General features: G+C 40.2%; 1 protein-coding gene across 3 annotated transcripts in view; it reads left to right on the forward strand.

The window, feature by feature from the left end:
* Nucleotides 1–515: 515 nt before the first annotated feature.
* PRRG1 (proline rich and Gla domain 1) overlaps nucleotides 516–14,722 on the forward strand; it is a 139,296-nt gene continuing 125,089 nt past the window's right edge. For 2 of the 3 annotated variants that reach the window (XM_047844771.1, XM_047844769.1), the window contains exon 1: nucleotides 516–604. The gene's annotated coding sequence lies outside the window, so the exon portion shown is untranslated. The other variant, XM_047844770.1, reaches the window with a different exon arrangement.

The following is a 14,722-nucleotide window of genomic DNA, read 5'->3' on the forward strand; positions in this document are numbered from 1 at the left end:
TCTCAGGGAAAGGGCTCAGCTTTAACAGCTGTCTCTAGTTGGATAATCACCCACTACATTCTGGGCTGGCACACAGCAGAGTCAAGTTAACGAGGATACACTGCACAGGAGGTCTGTGCATGAGATATCCCTAAATTCCTCACCTCTGGAGGGCGGATAATATGTGGGGAGATAGGCGTGCAAAAGGGTAAAAGGCTAGCTAGGAAGGATCCAAGGTGGCTCCAGGGAGAGGCGTGGTGGCCCCCGGGGACTGACTAGCTTGGCCTCGCGCCAAACGGGCTTTCTTGAGGATGAGTGTGGGGGTGCACCGAGAGGACTCGACAACTTCTCTGCCTGTGTTATAAACAGACCTCAAGAATGGAAAACTCCAGCCCAGTGCCCGGAGCACTCGGTTTTCCGGACCCAGGCAGCCGCGGCTCCGCCCCTCGGTTTCCCACCCCGCCTGGCCACGCCTCTCCTCTCCTAACCCGGCCCGGGCCCCGCCCCCGCCACCTCCCACCACCATTCTCTTCGGCTCCTCGTTCCTGCTAGGTTCGGCAGCAGTGGGAGCGCGCAGGCGCGGCTGGAGGCTCGCAGAGCGCAGAGTAGCGGCGCGGAGCGCGCGGTAAGTGAGGTGTTGGCGCCGGGATTGTGGCTGGGGAACCAGGTTCGCGCCGAACATCCCGGCAAGGTTCGGGGAGTGTGCGGGTGAGTGCCCGGGGAATCTTCGGTCCCGGGAAGAGAAATTGGCCGGACGTGAGGCAGGGGGAGTTGGCCGCGCTGCCTAAGAGTGTCTAGCTCCGGCCGCGTGGGGAGCGGAGTACGTGGTGGCGGGAGTGGGTGAGGGTTTGTGTGAGGAGAAAAATAGGAGGGAAGGGCTCTAGAGACTGAAGTCCTTACTCAGGCTTGGCAGGACCGGGAGGCTCGCCAAGGGCGCTGGAGGGTGTCCCAGCTTCAAGTTCAGTATCCCCTTCTGGGTGCCCCTGAGCGGCGTCCCGGGCCCATCCCTTCCCCCGCCCCGCCTCTCAGAGTGCGGAGTTGCCAGGAACGTTCCTGGTTTGGGGGGAGAGGATTTGGGGAAGGTAGGCTCTCGCCCCTGGCTAGTGCCAAGGAGGGCGTGGCGTTCGTGTGACTTTCCTTCACCCCGCCTCCGGGAATGTGTCCGTCTTCTGGTACATTGTGCTCATGGACTTTTTAACAAAGGCTATGACTGTTTTCTAGGCAGTGGCGGGTGACAGCGGGGCGGGTCAGTGGGAGGGGGGCGCGTACGAGGTCGCGGTGTGGTCCTGGGGGACGGGGGCGGGGGCCGGCGTGGAGGGAGTGGAAGGAAGGGAACAACCTTCCTGCCTCAGCTTTTTCCTTCTTCCTGGTCCGCTGATTTTGATCAGTGGTAAGAACAGCCTCAAGAGGGATATGATTGGAAATCAGTGTGTGTTCGGACTCTGGCTGCAGCCGTTGGTTTTGTAACTGTGCTGTTGATGTATTTTCTAAGTGTCCCTTCAGAAGGAGAAAAACGAAACTAATGAAATCGAAGAGGAAATAATTGAACGAAAGGGTGAAGAGGTGGAGTGTCAAAACTTAGAGCTAAATTAATGCCTTCTGGTAGTCATAGTATAAATAAAGCCAGACTTTGAAGGATGTGAAGGTGTGCAAGTCAGGGGAAGTGAGGAGATTAGGGTGCTGTTGATTGTTTCAATCAAGAGGGAATTATTGGATGTGTGTGTGTGAAGGTGTTGCCAAGTTCTTGGATAGACTCACTTTAGAACCCTTACAAATGATACTGAGAATATAAAACACTAGGGCAAATACTGTGATATTGGATAAGGTTCCAGGGCTTTCATTTGCAAAATTAGAGTCTTTATGAAAAGTAGTATGTGTGTTTTCAAGCATAAATGTTGATTTTTTTACTCATCTGTTTAACTTAATACAACAAAACAAACAACTTCTTCCTCCTCCACCCCTTTCCCTTGATTGTGAATCCTGTTTCATAAACATTTAACTTTCAGATCTAAAGTGTTTAAAGGCACCCCCACCCCCAAAGTGAATAGGATTTCTTCATGTGTTGTCATTTTACTCTTTCTTTTCCTGTTATTTTAAGTTAAATTCCATGAACATTACCAATTTTGGGGAGGGAGGTGTTACGGATACCTTTTCCTTTTCCAGTGCTTAATGAACCCTTGTTCCTCCTTTCAGACTCAGCCCAAATTTTTCTTGGAAAAATTTGCAAACTCTCCCAGAATGAATTAATCGCCCTCTTTTCTGTTAAACTAATACCACTGGTCTTATTTCTCTCTTGGAACTAGAACCTCAGTCTTCTGTGCTACCCCAAAACCTAGGGCTTCTGGGTATGTATTAAGTGCCTAATAAATGCACTTACATGTAGATGTTAATAAATGCTGTTAGAAGATAATTCATATTGTGTAAAGTTAATGGGATAATAAAAGAAATGCAGAATACTGAAATTATCTGTAATTGAATGACATTATTTGGAATGTGGATAAGAAAAAGTGTGGCAATAAGTCCCCATTTATTAGTCTGGTTTATCCTTCTAAAAGAGGTGGAAAAGCTTTGCAAATATAGGCAAAATAGGCATCAGAAAAGGGCAAAATTTCAAACAGGTCAGCTTCTGATACTGAAACTAGTGAAAAGTCCAACATAAAACTGAAGATTAATCTTTTGTAGAAAGACACTAACTGGGTACTGCTGTAATTTAGGAATTTGCAAGTGAATCAAGCTGGCCAGATGGTATCCTCTGAAGGCTAATAATGTAACTAAAGAAACTAACCTATTAGACCAATTAGAGAGTCTAATCAGTTGTGTTTAGAAGGAATACTTATAAATCTTAAGGTGGTTTGAACATTTGGCTAATGGGCCTCTTCATGTGGTAGTACCCTCAATAGGCTTGGCCCCACTATTTCTGCAGCCTGTTTTTGACATCTGTCTTAAGTCTACCATCATCATTGTCTTTACAGTCACCTTTGGCTCTTGAAAGGAATTATCTTCCCTTTGCTCCCTACCACTCAAGCTCATCACCCCCTACCTAGCTTTCATCTCCTCAGTAGATTTACTGACTGGAGACAATATCATGAACAAAATGATCACTCAGTTTAGAAGTGAGTAGAATTCACACGAGTCTGAAAATGAGTCAAGATGGGCTACTTGGTTAGTCTGTCTCATCCCAGCAAAGCGGATAACTGACTTCTATTTTACTCCTTTCATTTTGTTCCCTCTTGATCTAAATGTGAAGTTTTTCTTTCTGTCACTTAAAAAAAAAAATAATGTTAACCATTGTTCACCCCCAAACACTTCAAGTTAGTACCTGGTTTTTATGAGAAAACCTTGGGTCTCAGAAAGGATGAGTAGAGTCCATGAAACTTTTTAAAAGAAGTTCTACAGGGGCATGAAACTTTTTAAAAGAAGTTCTACAGGGGCACCTGGGTGGCTCAGTCGGTTAAGCTACCGACTCTTGATTTTGGATCAGGTCATGATCTCATGTTTCTTGAGTTGGAGCCCCACATCGGGCTGTGCGCTATCAGTGCTTGGGATTCTCTCTTTCCTTCTCTCTTTGCCCCTCCTTCTCTCTCTCAAAAATAAATAAACATTAAAAAAAAGCTCTGCCAAAAAAGATTGGGGGGTGCTCCTGGGTAGCTCAGCTGGTTAGGCAGGTGTGGAGCCTGCTGGGGATTCTCTTTCTCCCTCCCCTCTGCCCATCTCCTGCTCACACTCATGTATGTGCGCATGAGCTCTCTTTCTCAAAAATAAACAAATAAAGTTCTACATACATCCTTTGTGGCCTTTAGACTCGCTTACTGAAAAAGATACTCCAAACCAATGTGGTTAAGGCTTCCTTTTTTTTTTAAGTTTATTTATTTATTTTGAGAGAGAGAGTTTGTGAGCAGGGGGAGGGGCAGAGAGAGAGGGAGAGAGAGAATTTCAAGTGGGCTCCATGCCCTACTTGGGGCTCCATCCCACAAACTGTGAGGTCATGACCTAAGCCCAAATTAAGTCAGTCACTTAACTGACTGAGGTACCCAGGAGCCCCAAGTCTTCCTTTTTAAACTTTCTTCACCTAGAGTTCCTCTTCATATTTCTATTTTTTTCCTCTCATTCTTTGTCGAGACAACCCCAGCCACTTCCACTGAGCCATCTTCTTAGGGTCTGTCCAAGACTCTCTTTCCCACTCTGTGCAGGATACAATATGATCATCAAGGGCATGGAATATGGAGGCATTTGTTAAACTTTGTCAGTTTCTTCATTTATAAAAATGATGGTTATAATATTTACATGGTAAGTGAGGTCAGGAATATTACAGTTTATAATGTTTAACACATACTAATTGCCCTAAAAATGGTACTATTGTTATTTGTTTTTTTTAATTTTTTTCAATGTTTATTTATTTTTGAGAGATTGAAATGGAGTGTGAGTGGGGGAGGGTCACAGAGACAGAGGGAGACACAGAATCTGAAGCAGGCTCCAGGCTCTGAACTGTCAGGACAGAGCCCTATGCAGGGCTCGAACACACTAACAGTGAGATCATGACCTGAGCCTGAGCTGAAGTAGATGCTTAACTGACTGAGCCACCCAGGTGCCCCACGTACTATTGTTATTTGTAATTGCCATTTCTTATGAGGAATATAATTTCAGTAGCAGTTAATTCCAAAATGTGATTGTATTGGGGCACTTGGGTGACTCAGTTGGTTAGGAGTCCGACCTCAGCTCAGGTCATGATTTTGCAGTTTGTGGAATTCAAGCCCTGCGTCGGGCTCTGTGCTGACAGCTCAGAGCCTGGATCCTGCTTTGGATTTTGTGTCTCCGTCTCTCTCTGTCCCTCCCCCACTCACACTTTGTCTCTTTCTCTCTCTTACAAATAAAACATTAAAAAAAATTTTTAAATGTGGTTGTATTGACATCTCCTACACTGTTCAAACTCTAGTTCTGTATTTGTAGATCCTTCCTAAAACAGGGAGGGATTATCTAAAACAGGTGGCTTAACACAGTGGTTCTCAAACATCAGTGTCACAATAATCACAATAATGCTCACTTAATTGTAAGTAAAATTGGAAGGGTGACAAAAGATGAGTCCAAGATTTTGATCTGAGCAATTGGAAGGATGGAGTAGCCATTTAGTGAGATGTGGAAGATTGTAGGAGGAGAAACTTTGAGAGGAGGAGGATCAGGAATTCAGTATGGAGGCACCTGGGTGACTCACTGGGTTGAGTGCCTCTTGATTTTGGCTCAGGTCATAATCCCAGGGTTGTGGGATTGAGTCCCTTGTTGGCTCTGTGCTGAATATGGAGCCTGCTTGAGATTCGCCCTCGCCCTTGCCCTTCCCATCCCCTCCCCTGCCTCCCTTCCTCCCTCCCTCCCTCCCTTTCCCCCTCTCCATCCCTTTGCCCCTTTCCCTTGCTCCTGAGTGTGCTTTATCTAAAATAAATAAATGAATAAAAAGTTCAGTACTGTGCATGCTGAGTTCAAGATGACTTTGATATGTGGGTGGAATTCAGGAGAGAGGTATGTGTAGACAGGAAGCTCTGGGAATGGATCAAATCATTACAAGGAAAGAGAAGAGGACACTCCTTTGCTTTAAAAAAATATTAATGAACTACTTTTAGAGGACTTTAGGTTCACAGCAAAATTAAGCATAACATACAGAGAGTTCCCATATCCCCCCCCCCCCCCCCCCCCCCCCCCCCCCGTCCCTAGACACAAACAACCTCCTCCACATCAACATCCTGCAACACAGAGGTACATTTGTTACAATTGATGAACTTACATTGACACATTTTGTTTTTTATTTTAGGGAGAGAGAGAGAGACAGAGAGAGAGCGAGCGAGAGCGCGAGCACGCGCGCCCGCGAGAGCGTGCACTCAGGAGCACAAGCAGGGTGGAGGGGGGGTGGGGAGGAGGGACAGAGGTGGGGGGAGAGAGAGAGAGAGAGAGAGAAAGAAAGAAAGAAAGAAAGAAAGAATGAATTTTAAGCTCATCATGGAGCCCCCCCCATGCAGGGCTGGATCCCATGACCCTGGGATCCTGACCTGAGGAAAAATCAATATTTGGGTGCTTAACTGACTGAACCACCCAGGCACCCCATTCTTGCTTTGACACATTTTTATCATCTGAAGTCCATAGTTTAAGGTTTACTCGCAGTGTTTTACACTCTGTGGGTTTGAACAAATGTTTAATGACTGTATCTACTGTGGTATCATACAGAATAGTTTCACTGCCCTAAAAAAATTCTGTATTCTATTTATCTACCTCACTACCTCACCTCCTCCCCCCCACCACCACCCGCCCCAACCTCTCCTGTCCCCAGGCAACCGCTGATCTTTTTACTGTCTCCATAGTTTTGCCTTTTCCATAATGTCATATAGTTGGAATCATAGTATGTAGCCTTTTCCTATTGGCTTCTTTCACTTAGTAGTATGTAATTAAGGTTTCTCCATGTCTTTGCATGGCTCGATAGCTCATTTCTTTTTAGTGCTGATTCACATTCCAGTGTCAGGATGCACCACAATTTATTTATCCATCAATCTACTGAAAGACATCTTGGTTCCTCCCAGGCTTTGGCAATTGTGAATAAAGATGCTCTAAACATCTGTGTGCAGGTTTTTATGTGGACATGAGTTTTTAACTCCTTTGGGTAAATACTATGGAGGACAATTGCTGGATCCTATTTTAACAGTATGTTTGCTTTTGTAAGAAACAGCCGGACTGTATTTCAAAATGGCTGTACCATTTTGCATTCTCCCTCACAATGAGAATTCCTGTTGCTCCACATTTCTACCAGCATTTAGTTTTGTCAGTGTTTTGGATTTTAGCCATTCAGATAAGTGTGTAGGGGTATCTCATTGTTTTCATTTGAAATTCACTAATGACATATGGTATTGAATATCTTTTCTTTTTTTTAAATTTTTTTTAATGTTTATTTATTTTTGTGAGAGAGACAGAGACAGAGCTTGAGTAGGGGAGAAACAGAATCCAAAGCAGGCTCCAGACTCCAAGCCATCAGCCCAGAGCTGGACGTGGGGCTCAAACTCATAAACTGTGAGATCATGACCTGAGCCAAAGTCAGATGCTTAACCGACAGAGCCACCCAGGCGCCCTATTGGACATCTTTTCATATGTTTACTTGCTGTTTATCTTCTTTGATGAGGTTTCTTTTTTTTTTTTTTAATTTTTTTTTAACGTTTATTTATTTTTGAGACAGAGAGAGACAGAGCATGAGCAGGGGAGGGTCAGAGAGAGGGAGACACAGAATCTGAGACAGGCTCCAGGCTCTGAGCTGTCAGCACAGAGCCCGACGCGGGGCTTGAACTCACTGACCGTGAGATCATGACCTGAGCCGAAGTTGGCCACTTAACCTACCGAGCCACCCAGGCGCCCCTGATGAGGTTTCTTTTTAGGTCCCTTGCCCATTTTTTAATCAGGTTGTTCATTTTCTTATTGTTTTAGGAGTTCTTTGGGTAATGCTCCATCACATGTCTATTTTGGAAATCTTTTCTCTCAGTCTGTGCCTTGTCCTCTTGACATTGCCTCTCACAGAGCAGAAATTTCTAATTTTAATGAAATCCAACTTATCAATGACTTCTTCCCACAGATCATGCCTTTAGTGTTGTATTTAAAAGTCATCACCATACCCAAGGTCAATTAGGTTTTCTTCTGTGTTATCTTCTAGGAGTTTTATAGTTTTGCATTTTACATTTAGTCTGTGATCCATTTTGAGTTAAATTTTGGGAAGGGTGGAAAGTCTGTGTTTAGATTCTTTTTTGTGTGTGCGTAAGTGGATGTCCAGTTGTTCCAGGTCATTTGGTGAAAGGACTGTTCCATTGTATTGCCTTTACTCCTTTGTCAACAGTTGACTGTATTTGTCTGGGTCTATTTCTGGGCTCTCTTTTCTATTCCATTCATGTCTTAGTATTCTTTACCAATACCACAGTCTTGATTACTGTACCTTTTAATAAATCTGTAAATATAAGGTAGTGTCAGTCTTGTGACTTTATTCTCCTTTAATATTGAGTTGGCTGTTCTAGGTCTTTTGCCTATCCATATAAATATTGGAGTAGGATTGTAATTATCCACAAAATAACTTGTTAGATTTTGATTAGGATTGTGTTGAAACTATTGGTCAATTTGGAAAGAGCTGACATCTCAACAATACTGAGTCCTTCTATCCATGAACATGAAATATTTCTCCATTTATGTAGTTCTTCGTTGATATCTTTCATCACAGTTTTGAAGTTTTCCTTAAAGATTCTGTACATACTTTGTTAGGTTTATACATAACTCATTTTAAGGGTGCTGATGTAAATGGTAGTGTATTTTTAATTTCAAATTCCACTGACTTATTGATGTATATAGGAAACTGATTAATTTTTATATATTAATCTTATACAACATTGCTATAATTTCTTATTAGTTCCAGGAATTTTTTGTTGATTCTTCCGGATTTTCTATATTGATGAGAATGTCATCTGGGAACAAAGACCGTTTAATTTATTTCCCTATCTGTGTAACTTTTATTTACTTTTCTTATTGCATTAGTTAGGACTTCCAGTATGGTGTTGAAAAGGAGTGGTGAGAGGGACATTATTGTCTTGTTCCTGATAGTGGGAAAATTTTGAGTTTTTCACTATTAGGTATGATGTTAGGTGTATGTTTTTTGTTAAGGTGTTCTTAACAAGTTGAGAACCTCTATTTACTGAGAGGTTATTTTTGTTTCTTTGTTTTAACCATGAATGGGATCTAAATTTTGTCAAATACTTTTTTGGCATCTATTGGTATAATCATATGATTTTTCTGTTTTAGCATGTTGATGTAATGGATTACATTAATTAGTCTTTGTTGAAACAACCATGCATACCTGAGATAAATCTCACTTGGTCATGGTGTATAATTTTTTTTTTTAAAGTAAGTCAAACCATTTTTTGTTTTATTTTAATTAAAAATTTTTTTAAGTTTATTTATTTATTTTGAGACAGTGAGAGTGAGGGAGGACCAGAGAGAGGGGGAGAGAGAATCCCAAGTAGGTTCTGGGCTGTCAGTGCAGAGCCCAACACAAGGCTTGATCTCATGATAGTGAGATCATGACCTGAGCTGAAATCAAGTTGGACACTTAACCAACTGAGCCACCTAGATGCCTCTGTAATTCTTTTTATACACTGTTGGATTTTATTTGCTAATATTTTGTTATTTTTGCATGATATATTCATGAGTGATATTGGTCTATAGTTTTCTTGTAATGTCTTTGCCTGGTTTTGGTATTAGGGTAATTCTGGCCTCATGAGAAAGGAATATTCTCTTGGTTTCTGTCTTCTGGAAGAGGTTGTAGAGAATTGGTATAATGTTTCCTTGAGTGTTTGATAGAATTCACAGATGAGTCCATCTGGTCTTACTGCTTTCTGTTTTGGAAGGTTATTAATTATGGATTCATTTTTTTAAATAGATATAGGCCTGTTCATATTGTCTATTTTTTCCTTGTGTGAGTTTTGGCAGATTGTATCTTGTAAAGAATCCATTCAATTCGTATAGGTTAGCACATTCGTAGACATAGATTTGTTCATAATAATCCTTTATTAACCTTTTAATGTCTGTGTGATCTGTAGTGATGTCTCTTCTTTCATTTCTGATACTGTAATTTGTGTCTTCTCTTAGCCTGGCTAGTGGTTTATTGATTTTATCTTTTCAGAGAATCAGGTTTTGGTTTTGTTTTTTTTCTCTATTGATTTCTTGTTTTCCATTTAATTGCTATCTAATTTTTATTATTATCTTTTTGCTTTTAATTTGCCCTTTTTCTAGTTTTCTCAGGTGGAAGCTTAGATGGTTGATTTTAGAACTTTTTTTCTAATATATATATTCAATGCTGTAAATTTCCCTCTAAGCACTCCTTTCACTGCATCTCACAGTATTTGATAAGTGGTATTTTCATTTTCATTTAGTTAAAAATATTGTTAATTTCTCTTGAGAGTTCTTTGATCCGTGTGTTATTTAGAAGTTGCTTAACTGCTTTGTATTCTGAGATTTTTTCAGTTATCTTACCGTTATTGATTTCTAGTTTAATTCCATTGTAGTCTGAGAATAGACATTGAATGATTTCTATTATTTTAAATTTGTTAAGGTATTTTTAATCTCATAGGATGTGGTCTGTCTTGGTGCATATTCCATTGAACTGGAGAAAAACATGAATTCTGCTGCTGTTGGATGAAGTAGTCTGTAGATATTAATTATATCCAATTGATTGATAGTGCTGTTGAGTTCAACTATGTACTTACTGAATTTTTGCCTGCCTAGTCTGTCCATTTCTGTTAGAAGGGTATTGAAGTCTGCAACTATAATAGGAGATTATTCTATTTCTCCTTACAGTTGTGTCAGTTTTTGCCTCATATAGTTTGACATCCCATTGTTATGTGCATACACATTAAGGATTGTTTTGTCTTCTTGGAGAATTGACCCCTTTATCATTATGTAATGATCCTCTTGATCTCTGATAACTTTCTTTGCCCTGAGTCTACTGTATCTGAAATTCACATAAGCTACTCCTGCTTTCTTTTGATTGGTTGATAGCATGGTATATCTTTCTCTGTCCCTTTGCTTTTATTTATTTATTTATTTTCAAATTTTTATTTAAATTCTAGTTAATACAACCATCCCTTTACTTCTAATCAATATGTCTCTTTGTAGTTAAAATGGTTTTCTTATAGACAGCATTTAATTGGGTTTTGTTTTTTTTCCACTCTGACATTCTCTTTTAATTGGTATATTTAGATCATTGTTGGATTCATATCTACTGTATTGTTACTGGTTTGTATTTGTTGCCCTTGTTCTTTGTTTTTATCTTCCACATTTTTTTTTGCCTTTTGTGTTTTTTTTTTTTAAGTTTGTTTTTGAGAGGGCGGGAGGGGGAGAGAGAGAAAAATCCCAAGCAGGTTCCACATTGTCAGCGTGGAGCCCAATGTGGGGTTCCAACCCCCGAACAGTGAGATCATGACCTGAACCAAAATCAGTAGTTGGATGCTTAACCAACTGAGCCACCCAGGCACCCCAGTATCTTTTGTTGTGGTTTTAATTGAGCATTTTATGATTCCATTTTCTCTCATTTCCTTGCATATTAATTATGCTCTTTAAAAGATTTTTTTAGTGGTTGCCCTAGCATTTGCAAAATGCATATTTCCAACTACTCCAATTCTACTTTTGAATAATACTGTGCCACTTCATGAGTAATTCAAGTACCTTATAATAACAGAATATTCCAAATTTATCTTTCCCATGCCTGTATCATTGTTGTCATTCATACCAGTTCTCCATAAGCATATTATATATATAACCACTCATAATTGAATGCATCGTCGCTATTTTGAACAAATCATCTTTTAGATCAATTCAGAATAAGAAAAATTAAAGTTTTTTAGTTTTACTTTATTAATTTTTTTATGTTCTTTTTTCTTTATGTATATCAGACCTATATTATTTTCCTTCTCTCTAAACTTCTTTTAACATATCTTGCCAGGCAGATGTACTTGGCAAAAAAATTTCCTCAATTTTTGTTTGAGAAAGTCTTTATTTCTCCTTCCTTTTCGAAAAATAAGTTTTCAGGGTACAAAATTGTGTTGGCGTGTGTTTTTTCTCTCAACACTAATGAATGTTTCACTTTACTCTCTTGCTTGTGTGGTGCTTGAGAGAAAGTTGGTTGCAATTTTTACCTGTGCTCCTCTAGAGGCAAGGTGTTCCCCCCCCCCCGCTTCTTTCAATATTTTTTATCTTTGATATTTGCAGTTTGACAATGATTGCCTACATGTTATTTGTTTGTTGTTTTAACATTTATCCTGCTTGGTGTTCTCTGAGCTTCCTGAATCTGTGATTTGGTATCTGACATTTACTGGAGAAAGTCTCAGTCATTATTGCTTCAGATATTGCTTCTATTCCTGTCTTTACTTCCACTTTCTGATATTCTCATTATGCATATGTTACCCTGTGTACTTGTCCCACAGTTCTTGGATTTTTTTTTTCAGTCTTTTTTCTCTTTCCTTTTCTGTTTTGGAAATTTCTTTTCTCCTATTTTCAAGTTTAGAGATTGTTTCCAAGCCATGTCCCATCTACTAATGATCCATCAAAGGCATTCTTTATTTCTTTTACAGCATTTTTGATTGGTAGTATTTTAAAAAATTCTTTCTTAGCAGTTCCATCTCTCTGGTTATATTACATCTATTCTTACATGTTGCTTAAAATTTTTTTTTAATGTTTATTATCAAGATACAGAGAGCATGAGCATGAGAGGGGCAGGGAGAGGAGGGGAGGACACAGAATCCAAAGAAGGCTCCGGGCTCTGCACTGTCAGCACAGAGCCTGACGCGGGGCTGGAACTCATAAACTGTGAGACCATGGCCTGAGCGGAAGTTGGACGCTTAACTGACTGAGCCCCCCAGGCGCCCCACATGTTGCTTATTTTTTCTATTAAAACAAATAGCATATTAATCCTAATATTTTAAAATTCCTGGTCTGAAATTTCCAACATTTCTGCCATATCTGACTCTAGTTCTGATGTTTGTTCAGTCTCTTCAAACTGTGTTTTGCCTTTTCATATGCCTTGCAATTTTTTGTTGAAGGGTAGACATGATGTATTGGGTAAAAGCAACTATGGTAGATAGGCCTTTAGTAATGTTGTAGTAAGGTGTGGGGGTAGGGGAAGTGTATAGTTCTGTGATTTGGTCTCAGTGTTTGGTGAGCTTGTAATGCTTGTACCGTGAACTTCACCAGTGCTTCTCAGTATTTTTTCCCCCTTAGGTGGTGGTATTTCTGGGGGCGGGGCAGGGGGGGGCTGGAGTTGTGTATTTCTCCTCTCTCTAGTAGGTTTGAGTCTTGTTAGGTTCTGGTAAAATAGGGTCTTCTGAGGGAAGTCCTTGTTGCGAAGAACAGAGTGCTCTGGCATATTTCAAAAAGACTCCCTTTTCCCTCCCTGCCCTGGAAGCACAAGGGAATTTTTCTTCACTATTTAATGTGGGAACCAGGTCTAGCTTCTGAAGGTAAATCTCACAAAAGTGTGGCCTCCCCCCCCCATGACTGGGTCCACCTGAAGAGTTTACCTCTCCTACTTGTCTATACTGCCACCTCCAACAATTCATCACTTACAGTTCAGGTTGTCCTACCTTGGCACGGTTACCTCTGAGATTTCTGCTTTTGGATTTCTGCTTGTTTAGGTTCTCTTACTCTGTATTTGCTTGTCTTTCCAGTTTGGGGGCAGCAGTTTGCCCTGTGATCTCACTTCTCTGATGGACTTAAGAAGTGTTGGATTTTCAGTTTGATCAACTTTTTACCTGTTAACTAAGAGAGAGTTGTGACTTCTGAGCTCCTTATGTGCCAGCCTGGAAACTAGAAGTTCCCTGTTGCTTTTCTTGAGACTTTTATCATTTAATTGTCTGTAATATTAGTGGGTTTGTTTGTTTTTTGCCTGTTTCAACCTTTATATAAATGGGATCATGTGTATATACATCTTTTTTTGAGTTTATTTATTTTGAGAGAGAGAGAAAGAGAGCAAGAGAGAGAAGGAGTGGGAGGGGCAGAGAGATGGGGGAGAGAGAGAAGAATCCCAAGCAGGCTCTGCGCTGTCAAGGCAGAGCCTGATGTAGGGGCTCAATCTCACAAAGAGTGAGATCATGACCTGAGCCAAAACTGAGGATCGGACACTTCACTGACTGAGCCACCCAGGTGCCCGTGTATATATATCCTTTTGCTCATCATTATGTTTGTGGGATAAATTCATTAGTTTGATACTTCTCAAACATTGATGCGAATGTGTATCCCTTACGGATCTTGTTAAAATGTAGATTCTGATTTGGCAAGTCTGGGATGTATCCTAGATTCTGCTTTTTTAACCAGGTTTCATGTGATGCTGATGTTTTTTTTCCCCATAGACTGTACTTGGAGTAATAATAAGGTTCTAGTTCAGCCCATTTTCAACTGCTCAGTATGCTTTGTATACCTCAGGTAATCTGTATAGATTTTCTGCTGGAATAGGAAGGATATGGGAAACTATCCTTTGCCAAGTATCATTTTCCAGAACTGGGGCTTGGAGGAAACAAGTTACTTTATATTTAAAATGGATATTGTCGTCAATATAGTAAATTGAAGATGGTATTTGAATAAAATATTAGCAAGATAGTCTTGTAAAATTTCTCACATTGCATTTTTAGTTGTAGGTTATTATATATAGGTAATTTTTTGGTAAGGTAAAATTGAAAGGACAAATTGGTGCACATGTGTACATGTATGTGTGCTCACTTAGGTATGTAGGGGAGTAATAAGGTAACTTTTTTTCAGAGCTTTTGACAGGAAGTAATAACTCAGATGTTTTGTTTTGAATTTATTCCCCCTGTTCACAGGGCTTAGAAGACAGCTTCTTGCTGTTGTAACACCTTTTCCACAATGACATAGTAATTTGGTTATCCTGAAAACCCTGGGAACCATAGAAATAGTATTGTCAGTAGAAGTGGACTTTTATTAGAGTCCTAAAGAAATGGCTTTATGCAATATATGTCAAACTGTAATTCAGCCTTTACTGAACACCTTTGCTGTGTAAGGAGCATGTATACTAGTTTTACCTTTTATAAAAGAGAAGTTTAAATACTCAAGAATGTTATTGAGGAAAAAAAGAATGTTATTAAGCATAATGAAGTGAGAATCAAATAAGGTACCAGAAGACAGGGATAATCAAAGCTTTTAAAAATGCTCAATGGTTGCTTTGCTTTCTCCA

The sequence above is a fragment of the Prionailurus viverrinus genome, chromosome X, assembly GCF_022837055.1.
Source record: "Prionailurus viverrinus isolate Anna chromosome X, UM_Priviv_1.0, whole genome shotgun sequence".
In the NCBI taxonomy this organism is placed as follows: Eukaryota; Metazoa; Chordata; class Mammalia; order Carnivora; family Felidae; genus Prionailurus; species Prionailurus viverrinus.